Source organism: Benincasa hispida, chromosome 8 (assembly GCF_027475165.1).
Source record: "Benincasa hispida cultivar pf3 chromosome 8, pf3_genome.v1.1, whole genome shotgun sequence".
In the NCBI taxonomy this organism is placed as follows: Eukaryota; Viridiplantae; Streptophyta; class Magnoliopsida; order Cucurbitales; family Cucurbitaceae; genus Benincasa; species Benincasa hispida.
This window is the reverse complement of record NC_143485.1, coordinates 253085-265424: the sequence shown is the minus strand read 5'-3', so window position 1 is coordinate 265424 and position 12340 is coordinate 253085.

Genomic DNA, 12340 nt, shown 5'->3' with positions numbered 1-12340 from the left:
ACCACGACGAGTTCTAAGCTCAAAATTTAGGGTAAGCTTCCTGAGATATTTTAGAATATGCTTGTAGAAGTAAGTATTTCAAAATAAGGTACATAACTATGCGTAATCTAAGCTAAAATTTGAATCTGGATTTTAGGGTTCAAAAGGGAGCCCGAGATGACAAAGGAACTTCTAGAGAGAAAGGTTTCTAAAAGATCAAGGTGAGTGACTAAAATATTTAAAATGTTTTAAGAAACCATGTGCTAAAGAAAGATCTTTCAGATAAAGACATGTTTTCTAAGTTTTATTAAAGAAAGTCATTTTATGACTAGTTTTACTTGAAACTCGATACCAAAGGACATTTGAGAAAGTATCTGAGTAGCTCGATACTGAAGGACATGGTTGAGAAGGTATCTGAGCAAAAGTACCCAAGTGTGGGGTAGTTCTTTTGATAAAAATCAGTTTTCTGGTCATTCACTGGGCTTTATAGCTCATGCTTTCCAAATGTTTTTCTTTTCTTCCCAGGTAGCGAAAGGTGAGAAGTTCCAAGGTGCTACTAAAGTCAAGGTCTGCCACATGCCACAGTTACACTTCCGTAGGGTTTTACGGTTGTTGTTGTAAACTTTGTTGTTAAGTCTTTGAGTTGTATAAACGTTACATTGTTGTAAAATAAAAAGGGCCTACTTAATCAGTTGATTGTTCAATTTGTACATTGGTATCAGAGTTATTTCCGCAAGAGTTATTAGGCAGTAAGTGTCGACCAAAGGGTTGATAACTGCTGCCAATTATGCCCTTTCTCAGGCTCGGAGGGTGGTCTGGGACGGGGTATGATAACTTGGTATCAGAGCATAAGTTTCTAGAAAAATTGAGGGATTAGTATATACCAGCTTAGTATCAAAGTATAAGTTCTGGGAAAGTTCAAGATACTAGTTTAGTATCAAAGTATATGTTCTTGAAAACCTGAGGGTTGAGTTTAGTAAAATGAAAGAAAAGTGTGGTAGAGTAAAGGTTTAAAGAGAAACCTAAGAATTAGTCAAAGTGCGACTAAGAGGAATGATGGAAGTGGCATGACCTAGAAGGCAACCGGAGCTGGAACTCATAACGCTACCTGAAGATCTACCGAGGAAGGTAAGTGTGAATTTAAGTTATTCTAATTTAGTATTTGAGATAGAAATGTTTATATTATAGATAGTTGGTTCAACGTCTAGCTTAGAAATGGCTAGGTGAGGTATCGTTGGACAAACAAAGAAAGTTGATATCAGAATAGCGCAATGGAAGCGTGGCAATAGATGGGGTTATAAAAGGTTACAACAATGGTTACTGTGGAACTTTAGACCGAAGTTAGTTCGAGTAAATTTTGAGGACGAAATTTTCCTAAGGGGGAAGTATGTGAAACCCGGATTTCCATTATTCCTTACTTAAGTAGGTGATTAAGAAAATTAACTAAGTAAAAGTTAAATCCTATGTTGAAGTGAAGGAAAATTTTTAGGTGTTGAATAGATTTTCCTTGAGTAGTTTTGAGTTAAGCTTAAATTGATGAAAAATTGACTAAGTGTTGGACTAGGCATTGCCATGCGTTGGCTATAAGATCTTGGAGAGATTATTTGGGCCAAGGGAGAAGTTAAAGTGGGAGTGACGCATGCCTTGAAGGTTAGACCAACGCATTAGGCTGGATGGATGCGTTGGATGTATTGGATGATGGATGCGTTCGATGCATTGGATGCGTTGGATGATGGATGCATTGGATGCGTTGGATGATGGATGCGTTGGATGCATTGGATGATGAATGCGTTGGATGCATTGGATGATGGATGCATTGGATGCGTTGGATGCATTGGATGCATTGGATGATGGCTGCGTTGGTATGTTGGATGCGTTAGATGATGGTTGCGTTGGATGCGTTGGATGCGTTAGTGTAGGAAGGAAAATGGAAGTGAGTCATTGGGATGGCACGAGGGCTGGAGGGTGGCATGCGTCGAGCAACCTCGGCCAAATGCTCAGCCATGCATCGCTCCCACACACTACCAACACATCATTTTGATCAGTGCAACCTAAGTGTCTTCCTCCTGTGTAGCCAACGTATGAGCTTCCAATCTGATGTCACCACCTCAAATTCTTAAGGCTTAAGGCTTTCCTCCCAAGAAGACACATGGTTTGATGACGTTTCCCAGGTGATCTCATCCTTTGTATGCGTCCAACTCTTGGATGTTCAACGCATAGTCCATACTCAATGCCTAGCCTATCACCAACGCATAGCAAGCGAATTCACTACCATTACAATTCAACTTAGCCATCGCAATCCAATTTAGCCATCATAAGAGCTAGCCATCACCAATGCATAGGGTGACCGTCCATCCTCGACGCATGGCTCACTAGGTACCATTTCACGGCTTGCTTAGCATGGGCGCATGGTGCTAGCCACCAACGCATAGGCATGCTACACAAGCTAGCCACTCGACGTATGGGCGTGCTGCTTCGACGCTTGGGCGTGCGGTGTATACTGGCCATTGCTCACTCGCTCAGCCGCATGGGCTGTGCGCTTGGCTGCATGGCAGGGCACCTCGACGCACGGGCATGGCTTTTCGGCAGGGTGCTCAGCGCATGGGCATGGCCACTTGACGCATGGCAGGGCGTCTGGTCGAGACTGCTCGACGCATAGTTGGGCATTTGGCCGAGGTTGCTCAACGCATGGCTGGGCATTTGGCCGAGGTTGGCCATGCAGCCAAGTAGGTGGTGTCAACTCTGGGGAAAGTTTGGACGCCTATAAATAGAGCCAAAACACTTTATTTCTAGATCACAATTCAGAAATATCGTAAAAAGAGTGGGAGAGTTGAGCAAACCTTACGTTGGAGCCAAAATCCATGCATTGGTCATAGTATTTCAAAGAGGACGCATTGGACAGAGAAGTTTGAAAAGCAGTATCAATTTGGGATGAAGAGTACTCCCAATTTACTCATGCGTTTGGAGTGATTCTAAAGCCACCTGAAAGCTCTAAGAGTCTAGTTTTTAGGGTAGGACTGTTAGAGGAAAAGCTCGAAGGGATCGAGCTGGAAACTGAGAAGAATACAGAAGGGTTAAGTTGTCAGATCAGTTTGGGCCAGTCTTGAAGATTCTGTGATTCCGGCCAAACCATGACGAGTTCTGAGCTCAAAATTTAGGGTAAGCTTCCTGAGATATTTTAGAATATTCTTGTAGAAGTAAGTATCTCAAAATAAGGTACATAACTATGCGTAATCTAAGCTGTAATTTGAATCTGGATTTTAGGGTTCAAAAGGGGGCCCGAGGTGACAAAGGAACTTTTAGAGAGAAAGGTTTCTAAAAGATCAAGGTGAGTGACTAAAATATTTAAAATGTTTTAAGAAACCATGTGCTAAAGAAAGATCTTTCAGATAAAGACATGTTTTCTAAGTTTTATTAAAGAAAGTCATTTTATGACTAGTTTTACTTGAAACTCGATACCAAAGGACATTTGAGAAGGTATCTGAGTAGCTCGATACTGAAGGACACGGTTGAGAAGGTATCTGAGCAAAAGTACCCAAGTGTGGGGTAGTTCTTTTGATAAAAATCAGTTTTCTGGTCACTCACTGGGCTTTATAGCTCATGCTTTCCAAATGTTTTTCTTTTCTTCCCAGGTAGCGAAAGATGATGAGTTTCAGGGTGCTACTAAGGTCAAGGTCTGCCACTTGCCACAGTTACACTTCCGGAGGGTTTTACGGTTGTTGTTGTAAACTTTGTTGTTAAGTCTTTGAGTTGTATAAACATTACATTGTTGTAAAATAAAATGGGCCTACTTAATCAGTTGATTGTTCAATTTGTACATTGGTATCAGAGTTATTTTCGCAAGAGTTATTAGGCAGTAAGTGTCGACCAAAGTGTTGATAACTGCTGCCAATCACGCCCTTTCTCAGGCTCGGAGGGTGGTCTGGGGCGGGATGTGACAGACACAAACTGGTGAATCCTGAAGGAAGCACAAACTGGTGAATCTCGAAGGAAGCACAAACTGGTGAATCCCGAACGAAATACAAACTGGTGAATTTCGAAGGAAACAAAAACTGGTGAATCCCGTGGAAACACAAAATCTAATGGGCATCTCACTAATCAGTAAGGACGTTTGCACAGTCTCAACATCATAATCATCACTGTACGAATTTATGACATACATATAAACCTCAACATCATGGCTCCGCATATACACATATACCTCAACATCATGGTTGTACAACATACATGTATACCTCAACATCATCAGATCAAATACAACCATGGAAGCACATACCATCTCATACTAGTATTCAAGTGTCTATGTGCATAAATAAATAATTCGGATCTTGTAACAGAACATTCTTTAATCATGTTATACTATCAATCTTTTATGCTGTCATTCTGCCATAACCTTCATTTAACATGCTAGCATACATCTAATGCCTGGCCCGTGGGCAGTTCCAGTAGTAAGATTACTTACCTTGATATTCGGTTGAACCAAAAAGCAATTGAATCTTTGTGAAATTCTTGAATCCTTAATCAAGCTTAAACATAAACCAAATTTTAAAATTAATAGTTAAGGCCAAATTCCAAACACCCAAATATTACAAAATATTTCCAGATAACCTTACCTAAGATGTGGTCCAATTCGAATTCACCTTCCAAACCTCCAATTTTAAGTCCAAATAATTAGCAAACCAAACTCTTCTTCATATTGAATGAAATTCTTGAATCAACCCCCTAATCATAATTTGAAATTAGGCTTACATGATTAAAGTTTTAATCAAATACATATTTCACTACCAATGTCTCAAATAAATTATCCATATGTAGCTTCGTCAAAAAATCACTTCCAAATGACTTTACCAAAATTTCTCAACAACTAAAATTAATCCACAAGAGGGTAATCAAAGCATAAAACTTATCAAAACTCGCTAAAACAAACTCCAACTTCACTGCATAACACTTCAATACCTTCACAAACTTGAATCCAAAGTTGAAACACAATAGGTATCAACCAATTGATGCCAAAAGTAAATGAGTATTCAAGAATCAATCGAAAACAAGCCCAAACGGCAGAAATCTTACCCAAATCGATAGATCTAGTGACGGAAAAAGCGAACGACGCTTGAGTAGTGGTAGACGGAGGTCATGAAGAAGAAACTGACGCAACGCTTTGGGCGGCGTCGGACGGGCTCACGAACGTGAGGAAGAAAAGAGGGGTGGGGTTTGACTTTTTATAAAAAAACAACAACAATAATAATAATAAAACAAAAAAGGAAGTAAATATAGTTACATTTATTTCCTTACCGTTTTATACTATTAAATTCCTTTCCATTTCAAAAGAAAATTAATTCCTGCCATTAATTTTCAATTTGAATTTCAAATTGAATAATTTCATGCCAACAATTAAATTCCCGCACTTATACTTGAAGTCCAAAATTCTAAAAATGCCCTCCAACTAATAACAATTACTGAAATTCCAAATAATAAAGTTACTAAAATTACATTATTACTAAAAAATGTGCAGGGTGTTACAACTTTCTTCATCTGTAAGAAATTTTTCCTGTTTTTTCTTATTCCTTTTTCATTCTCCTTCTTAATGATTGCCTTTAAGGATTAACATTCTATTAGAATTTTGTATACATCAAACTATTTTTTAGATTAACTTGAGAAACATTACCTTTTTTGATTTGTTTTCTTCAATAGGGGAGTCTTCTGGCTGTGATGTTACTTCTTCGTTGCTATTATGTGGCCCTTTAATCTCCTCATTGCTATCATTTTCAACATATTCTTCTATGTGTTCTTGATTTTCTGTTTCCTCCATTGTCTCTTCCTGTATTAGTTTCATATTAAAATGATTCAATTTGAACATAATTATGGCCTAATTCTATTATTTCATACCTTTTTCTCTTCAATATCTTCTTCATGTTTGTCAATGTCACTTCATGTTGTCTTTCTTTTACCCTTTGTTGGCACTTTTACATTACGTAAAAAAACAACATAGACATGATTTCAAGGCATCTATTTAACAATTGTTATATGAAGAAGTATGAAACTTCAGTTACCTTTGAATTTATTTTTGTCCTTTTAGGTGTTTCGCTTACATCAAGGGCCGTTCTACTCTTTTCTCTTTTCTTGTCGTTTCTAACTGTTTCTTTCAACTGAAAGACTTGCCATTGAGTTACAAATATCTGTATCAATGCAAACAATTAATTAATAGTTCTATTTATACAACTTACAACTAAATAATTACACTTTGATTATATAAAATTGCTTTTATAATCTATCGCATATAATATACATAAAACAACCTTCTTATTGAAGATACAAATGTACCTCTTCATCACTGCTTAAAGAGTGGACTGATTCAATTTTCTTTGGCTTTCTTCAAATTATCTCTGCAACATACAATCGGTCACTACTTCTCTTATTATGTTTTGCCTTCTCTTTTACCATCATTTTTAATAAAAAAACAAGATATTGTTCTTAAAATGGGTACATATTTTCGGTTGATGATCCCTTAAGAATCGGTTTGAATGTTATTTTCAAAAACAAAAATCAAAACAAATATTAGGTATTTTGAATATAAAAATATCGCAGGTACAGAAGAGCATGTAGGTCGAATCTTTGTTTTAGTGTGGAAGATTTTAGAAATAGAGAGTATCCGGCCGGAGCAACTCCTATCAACGGTCGGAGCAAGAGCACCTCCTATCGACGAGCGGAGCGTGGACGACATCACAATTTTGATTGCTTGAAGAATGGTCATCAACTTCTTATGGAGCAGAAGTTCGAAGATCGAAGGGTTGGGAAGAGGAAATGTTAGAATGGGGAAGAGGAAAAGTAACGTGGGAAGAGAAAATAATAACATAAACAGTGTAGGGTTAGGTTTTTAGAAGATAAATTTGCAATGGTTTTAAAAGCATGATGATACTTTTGGGTGAGAATAATTATAGTGTATGTAATCTTTTGTCTTAAGCATTGTAACCATGTGGTAGGGGTAGTTTCAACTTTTAATATCTTGATTTATTATTATTTTATTCTGACTTACTATTTTTACAAATGGAAAGTATGTTAATTTTTCAAATGGAAAGTTAAATTATGCTATTTTTCTTATTACCCCTATATTAAACTATATCTCATACAACACAATACATATAAGTTATACTTCAGTATATTTCAATTATATAAATATCAATTGTCAGTTAATTATATCAGTCCTAAAGATCTTAAGCACTCTACATATCATTTATTTTGTAGTACATAAATTATATACGATAGGTCATAGTGCAAATTTAGAGTATATATCATTTGTACTGGAATACATAATATAGAATAAAAAATATATAGATCAGATATTATCTAATAAAATGAAATGACTAAAAAAATAAACTGATAGTGAAAAAGCCAAGAATCACAATAGTATATAACACATGTTTATTTACCATCCCAACAAGAAGTATCAAATTGTGACATTAATCACATATAAATGGTATAAATGACATATGGAAAGTACATGTCATTTATATAACAATACATATTAGTATAGTACATATCAGTATATTATATTAGTGACAAACTTCAATAACTCCAGTTAGACATCAATGAAAATATATGTTAGTTGCATAAATCTCATAGGTCAGATACATATCACAATAATAATTTAATATGAAGTGACCATTTTAGTCCAATCATTTTCATTTTTACTTCATTTTTAAGAAGTCAAGTATAGAGACCAAAATAAACATTTTAAAAATACAAATACCAAGATGAACAAAAGTGCAAAAGTACAAGGACCTAAACAGTATTTAAACCTAGATGCACAAGGACCAAAATAAATAGTATACAAATAAATATTCACCAAAGTTTAAGAACATAATTTGTAATTTGTTTTATTATTAGTTGATGGTTAACCTCTTTTTTTTTATGAAAAAGTTTCTCTATTAATTTTTCTTTTATAAATTTTAAAAAGAATTTTATGTTGGCTTTGCTTAAATGGAAATTATCGTTATTATTTTATTAGATTTAACAAAATTTTCTTCAAACTAATAATAAGGAATAGTTTAACATTTCAAACTAATAATGGAAATTAATCCTTCTCGTTTTTCAATTATGCTCTTATAACCATTTCACTATCTTCCATTACAATAGAGATAGAGATATGATATGGTGGTAGCACACTATACATAAAATGTGAGTTTAACGTCAAGAATGTGACATTTAAATGTGTTAGCGATCAATCGGAATATAATTTAAATTTTTCTTCCTTTATAAAATAAACATATTTTTCTAAACATCGTCTAGTTAAATAGAGTTACATTTAGATTATAACATGACTTGAGATCGTAAATGTTATGATGGCTTTTATCTTAGACATAGAGGGGTTACATTGATAATCAATTCCATGGAAATTTATAAAGCATAAAGACTATTGAGAATTCAATGTCATATCTCAAAATTTCATGTAGAATTACCAACAAAGAAAATAAACACAATGAATTTAACAATTGCTATAGAATGCATATAACAGGCTATCAACCAACAAATTTCATACACTTCAACCACGAATAGCTCTTATACTTTTATTTTAAACTTACTATATCTAATTTATAAATACAACACTTTAGCTACATGACGCAATGAACGTTACACAGTGTGAGTAATTATATATAAAACGATTAGAATTGGGAAAATGAGAATTAAGAGAGTGATTCTCCATGTTTGTATGTATTTTTAAATTGATAAGAAAATCACATATTTAGGCAATTCAAATAATCACATTTTTTTAAGGAAAAAAAAACATATTAATCAATCAAGGATGTATCCTTTACCAGAAGCACACCCTCTTACGAAGAGTTGTGGTTTTCTATTTACAACAATTTTATTTATATTTTCCAATCATTTTAACTATGAATTTTGAAGTTGTTTAAAGAAAAGCTTTAAGATATACTTGTTAAAATAAAAAATGAGAATTAATATGAAAATGAAGTGTAAAACAAGAAAATATTTTCAATATTATTTACCATTCTATTTCATATAAAAAACCATTATAATATAATGGAAAACAAATAAGAGGCAATTGCAAATATAGTTGTCAAGCCCAAAGTATTAGCAGATATAACAAAATGCAAAAAAAATGTGCAAATATAACAAACTTTAGATTTAGCCCTAAAAGTTTATCAGTAATAGACTGTCGCTCATAGGATTCTATTAGTGTGATGGAGTCTATCGTTGATAAGAGTCTACTAGCGACAAGTTCTGATAAATTTTACTATATTTAAATTTTTTTTAAAAATGTTATTACATACTTAATTATTAACACTAAAGTATTATCTACTACCATTACCAAAAAATAAAGTTAGAAAAAGTGCAAGCTCTAAGACTTGAACCCAAAGATAGGAATATAATATTTATATATATATATATATATATAAGGAAAAAATTATACACAAGTGTCTTGCGACCGCTGGACAATAGGAGAAATTTGGGTCGATGACCTAAAATCTGGGCCCATAATGCCAAATGACCCTTTTTTTTAAAAAAAAAAATGTCAATTGACTCTCTGTTGACATCATCACGGTATGAGATTACAAGAATTACCCCTCACGATATTGGTCTCGCTCTCACTACAATGGATCTCGCTCTCACTATCTCTCTTCCATTATGATGTGATTGTTTGTCAGTGTATGAATGATTTGACAATTTTCACGAAATCATCCGTCTAAATTCTCAAATCGTTAATACACTAAACATGTAATGGTGAATTCTTTAAAATCTAAATTTTATTTTAACTGTGATTTTGTTGAACGGAGATTTATTAAACGAGGTTTTCCAGAATGGAGTTTTCAAAACCAAACAGAGTTTTCAGAATGGGTTTTTTTAGAACGGAACAGACTTTTCTAGAACGTGGTTTCATTAGTGTTTGTTGGAACGTGATCTCGAAAAGAAGGTATGTAAATAGCATAACAAAAGAAGTATGAGTGAGAGTGACCATTACCAAGGGTTTAGGGTTTTGAGAGAAAGAGTGATAGCGAGAAAGATTGAAAGCGAGGGAGAGCGACAGTGAGAGAGCACGAGAGTGAGAGGGAGCGACAATGAGAGTCATGAGAGCGAGAGCAAGAGAGAGCGACAATGAGAGAGATCCATGTGTATTAGACGATATTCATCTGCTTGTACAACTTAATGAAAAATGTTCTCTTGCTTTGTAGGTTGACAGAAAAATGTCTACTAATTTGATATGGAAGTGATTGGGATGAGAACCAAAATTTGTATATCAGAGGCGAGCTAATAGGAATTATTGTGCCTATTACATTGAAGTATGAAGAACTTAAAGCTTACATTTATAAGGTCACAGATGTAAGTTCTTCAGAGTTTGATGTCATCATGAGAGTTAAATATAAGCTTGATTATGAAGCCCCTCCATAGTACATACGGAAGGACAGTGATGTTCACTTCCTTCTTTTTCGAGAATATCGTTGCAGAGTTCAACTATTTGTAATGCTAAAATCAAAGCAGAAGAGGGTAATGATATGAGTTACGATGATATTGAAGGATCTCTTACCGAAGAGTTCCATGAGCGTGTTCGGATCGCTCTAATTTCACAGTGACCAAAATACATCATATACATTCAAACACATAGTTATGCAAACAAACGGTAATTAACGACATGCTTTGAACAAGAAATAACAAGGGAGAGAGTTCCCATACCAGTTGAAGATGGTCTTCAAACTTTGGAACTTAACGTAGCAAAAGACCTCTACCCGATCAACCAATGCCCAATATATGCGTCGACTACAACGTGGTCTTTGGTGAGTTTGGTAGAGGTAGGAGGAAGAATCGATCGGGTAGGCGATAAGCAAGTGGGAGAGAATAAGAAGCTATCACATAGAAAAATGCTTATCGCTTAGAAGAATCTACACGATCGTGTAAATTTTACTGAACGATCGTTTAGAAAACAATAGGGGATCGTTTAGCAAAAACGACACACTATACGATCATTTAAGAAAGCTAACCGATCGTTTAAGAGTAAGTGTGCGATCATTTACATGCTAGGTAAGCGATTGTTTAGGCGCAAGGTATGCAATCGTTTAGACACTGAGCGACTATCGTATAGGCTCTCGATTTACTTAAGCGATCATTTACGTTTTCAAACCAACGCAACCTTTGATCTTTTTCCGAACTTTTTCCTAACCTTTCAAAATGAAACAAATTTCATTTTTATTCATCGGTTATAATAACCGACACTGTTCCCACTAACACACGTCCAAGCGAGATTTTGGGTTAATTATCATATAATTAACTAATTAAATTATTAATAAATATAATCATATTATATTTTTATCCTATAGTTTGATATCACATATCTACTATAGTAATTTCTCCTCTACTTGATATAAATAATATTTATATCCAATTTCCTCCATTTTAATGTATCTCATACATTTAACCAATTATATCATATATAATTAACCAGTCTAATTATATCATATATAATCGAACTTCCTCTTATGAATTTGAACATTTTAAATTAATCCAAACACCGATTCTCGACTTTATCCAAGCTACCTAGGCGACCTAATGGACCTGTGGCTTGAAGCTCCAACGGTCTGTGAATAGTTGACTAAAATCTTTAGACACGAGATCTACCATCCGTTAACTGTCAGGCACCACTAAAGACCAATAGCTAAACTCTTTTTACCACAGATATATTTCTGTGTCCATCGGATATAACCAATCATGAGTACGATGACCCTTCACAGATGCTCATAAGTACAATTGGGCCAAATTGTCATTTTGCCCATATAGTTACATCTCACTCCTTAAGTACCACTAATTCCTCTAATGAACAATACAACATAGTCCAACTATGTGTGAACACCTCTCGACCAAGAGAAGGAGTGTGGCGCCACATCATTCAAGCCCCGTAATCAGCCCTTAAGGGAGTTATCTATCTACTTACCCTTGCCTCGGGGAAGGAGTGAATTCCATCTTGTGTAGCTGAGTTCCCAGTTCCTAAATCAGATGATTCCTCAAAATGGTAGGTTTGAATCGGCGACCTGGCCACTCACACCCATACAAATCAAAGGATCGTCCTCAATGGCAGGAGTTCCCAACTCACTTAAAATTGAGGTCATGTTACTGATAACTTGTAGAAATACAAGTTATTTATACTGCTTTATTTAGATATTGCGGCCAAAAGAAAGAAAAGTCGCGTCAATTGTATGAAAATTGGCTAAGAAATGTGAGAATTATAAATTGTCGTCAATACACCCACTGACACCATTGCGATGGTTGAAAAGAATATTTCAAGTCTGTTTTGCAGGAAATCAAGTCACCGTATGCGTTCATGGCTCAAGATAAAAAGAACAACGCATCAACG